Genomic DNA, 3303 nt, shown 5'->3' with positions numbered 1-3303 from the left:
CAAGCGTCCTCTTGCTCTAAGTAGCACCCACTGAGAGACCTCTCGCGGCAGTTCAGTCCACGTACCCGACCCGGCTAACAACCCCCTTGGATAGGGTGAGGCAGACAGTCGAGGGTAACTGATGCTGTCTCTCCCTCCAGGCTTTGAACCTGAAGCATTAGTTATTTTCCAACATTAGTTCATTAAGCAAAGAAGTACAAACAGTGCTCCTAAGTATACAATCACAATCATTCTAGTGGTCGTTAGTACGGCCAACTGCTAAGGTATAAATCCTTCTCTCCAAATGCATCCAGCATTCGATCCGGGACCAATCTCGACTTGGCAAGATCCCCCAAGGGTTTTGTAAGCAAGATGCTTGTTTACCCTTTTATCCTTGGCTTAGGGTTTATACCATGTTAATCCAACTAACAAATACCTTAGGTTTCCTCACATTAAGGTCAGTAAATCCTAGACAACCTCGTTGTCCTATCTTGATTGGTCAATTTCTTGCTAGATGATACACAACTTCCCTAACTTGGCAAATCGGCCTCAAGGAAGGGTGATGTAGTAGGATGACTACTCATCCTAATTAGGCTTGTATGTAGAACTCGCCAACCTTGTTCTAAGGAGTGGCAATTCTATTTTGTGATTTAACACAAAACCATGCGACATTGCAACTTGTTGCATAGGTGTCGCACCTATTTTGGGGGATTATTTTTCCCATCGCATGGTATTACTTGGTCAAGAATACCTTTGGGTCAAGATGTAGGATTTGGGAGTCCTCTTTACCCAACCCAACCCTAACCCTACTAGCCCGATAATGCTTTGGCCCTTAGGGTTCCTAACTTCCTTGCAGAAGTCTAGCATTTGGTCATCCGATCATTAGGGTGAGAACCCTAGATCGTTCTTGCATGGGCGTTTAGCTAACCCTAACATTCCGTGAATGTGGGTAGGATCTTTGGGATTGGAAGTCTTGACTTGGCATCCCAAGTGCGATACTAGGCACAATTTTTAATGTAACTAAACCCTACCTAGCACTTTGAGGTGTTCATCATACTAACTGTTTATGCTTTTATGAATCCCATGTGGGTTATGCCATTACAAGCGATTTACCTAAATCGATCTAATTGTCTTGCGACAAGAGGTGATCTCTCCTTATATATGCAAATACTTTTCCTAAAAAGATGTAAATAATTTCAAGATACAACATTCCATGCAAATATGCGATTCATAGGCTTTTTCCTTCTATGCAACTATAAGATTTACAATGACCATTTCTTTTCCTTGCCTAAATCATAATGATTGACAATTTAGGGCTAACTTGTATAAAACCTATGTTGATTTACATCAAGAACTATGCCTATAAACCCTTCATCTAATGCATTGAATTCAAGCTTTAATATGAAATGCATCCTTTTCTAAATACAAACTTCGATAAAAGAACTCCATGCATGAGCAAATACCATGAGTCCGACATTTAATTAATCTCTCCTTTAGCATTTAACCTGATTTGAAATGCAACCATCTTCCATGCAATTTTCCATGCATTGCAACCATTTGGACATCATTCAATGGGCGTCTACGATGATTTTATACGCGAAACATAGCTAGGAAATTATTACCTAAATGCATTATGCACTGTTCTTTTTCGCGAGGCAATCAAGGATGCATTTAGACAAATCCACCTTTTAACTTATGCAATATGCATTTAGGATTACAACTTGGAAGTACAAGCAATTTCAAATGCACATCATGCAACTAAATCTTGTAAATCAGTGGAGCAATTAAAATTTCCAAATGTGATTAAACTTGCCTACAAGAATTGGACATGCCTAGTGCATTCTTTTCATGCGGAATCAATTTTTAAGAATCTGGGCATTGAGGTACGGGGTGTTATCCACACGCGAACTCGAAGTGAAAGCTCCTGCGTGTGCGCCTCACGTCTTTAGCTTCGAAGCCATTTAAGCAGCAGTGTATTTTGTCGCAGCAACTCCCTTTGGATTACTTGCGTGTCCCAAAGTCTCACAGTCCGCGATCTCCCTCTCCCACGTAGGACACGAGCCTTGGAGACTTGGGTTTAAAACCTCGGGGAAGGTACGGGAGAACAGGGCTTAAGGAGGCTTAAAGTTAGAAGCTTCCAAAGAAGCTTCTAAGCTTCTGGCTTCTGACAGAAATTGTGGAGAAGATGGTGATTGGGAGAGGGATGAGGATGACGACGAAGGAGGTGAGGATGATGATTATTGATGATGTTGGTGATGGTGATGACAGGATGCGAGATTGCAGTGTGGCGATGGCGTGATAGCGTCGTGTGGCGGATGGCAGTGGCCTAGGGCAGCACGACGTCTCCACGATTCCTCCCTCGCTCAAGGAGCAGGCACCTTGCCCCTCCGGGCGAGTAAATACCCGGCCAACTCAGGACTTGGAGTCGGATGCATCCTACAGAGAGAGCTTGAAACACTAACTACTCTCTCGTCCTCAAAGAATGGCTTGCCGATCTGCATCCACACCAACTGAATCTGTCTCCCCTCCGCGGGTTAGAGCGATACCAATTGTAATGTGTCCACCTGTCGACTTGTAGGACATGTCTTAGCAGCCCATCGAGAAGAGAGTCTAGAAAGCGCTGCCCGGCACTCCCACGGAATGTCATGGGGTTTGCGATCTAGGTCTTCGCAAGTCTGCCACGAAGCGAAAGCATTCCGACCGTTCCCACTTAAGATCGATCTTAATCAGGGTTTCCCTAATGGTCAAGTTCCTCGAAGGTAACTAGTGTCGAACCCTAGACGAACTACTTTACGCATAAACATCAAGATCAAAGCGGATTTATACTGCACTTGGTTCAAGGAGAATGGGAAACGAAAGTGATGCGAAGCTCGATCTCTCTACCCATAAGGCATAGTCCCATTCTGTTCCCCTAAAACAGTATAAATCGGGACTCTAACTTCCTAGATTCTAGGTCACTATTACCTCGCTAGTATTTCCGTTGAGAAAAGTTCCCGTCCAACCGGGACCATTTCTCGATTTGTGCGTGTCATCCTTGCGCAAGGGTCATGCTAATCTTCTCTGTATCTCTCCAATTTTATCAGGTGTCTCTGAATCTGTAAGGTGTCCACCTGTCGACTTGTAGGACATGTCTTAGCAGCCCATCGGGAAAAGAGTCCAGAAAGCGCCACCCGGCACTCCCACGGAATGTCACGGGGTTTGCGGGGTTTAGGGTCGATTAATATTTCAGGCAGAAATATTACAATAACTAACCACCATTTAGGTTGCATCATTCTATCATGTTGGAAATTGTGTTTTATTGCACTTTGGCATGTTTTGAACAAA

The 3303-nt window shown here is 43.8% G+C and overlaps 1 non-coding gene across 1 annotated transcript; it reads right to left on the bottom strand.

The window, feature by feature from the left end:
• Nucleotides 1–2975: 2975 nt before the first annotated feature.
• Nucleotides 2976–3081, bottom strand: LOC148029083 (U6 spliceosomal RNA). The gene has a single exon (XR_015692532.1). It is a non-coding gene; the product is annotated as a U6 spliceosomal RNA (small nuclear RNA).
• Nucleotides 3082–3303: the final 222 nt, after the last annotated feature.

Source organism: Lygodium microphyllum, chromosome 11 (genome assembly GCF_053477565.2).
Source record: "Lygodium microphyllum isolate KBCC chromosome 11, Lygodium_microphyllum_v1.1.10, whole genome shotgun sequence".
Lineage (NCBI taxonomy): Eukaryota > Viridiplantae > Streptophyta > Polypodiopsida > Schizaeales > Lygodiaceae > Lygodium > Lygodium microphyllum.
The sequence above is the reverse complement of the archived record's forward strand: the minus strand, read 5'-3'. Positions and strand labels throughout refer to the sequence as shown.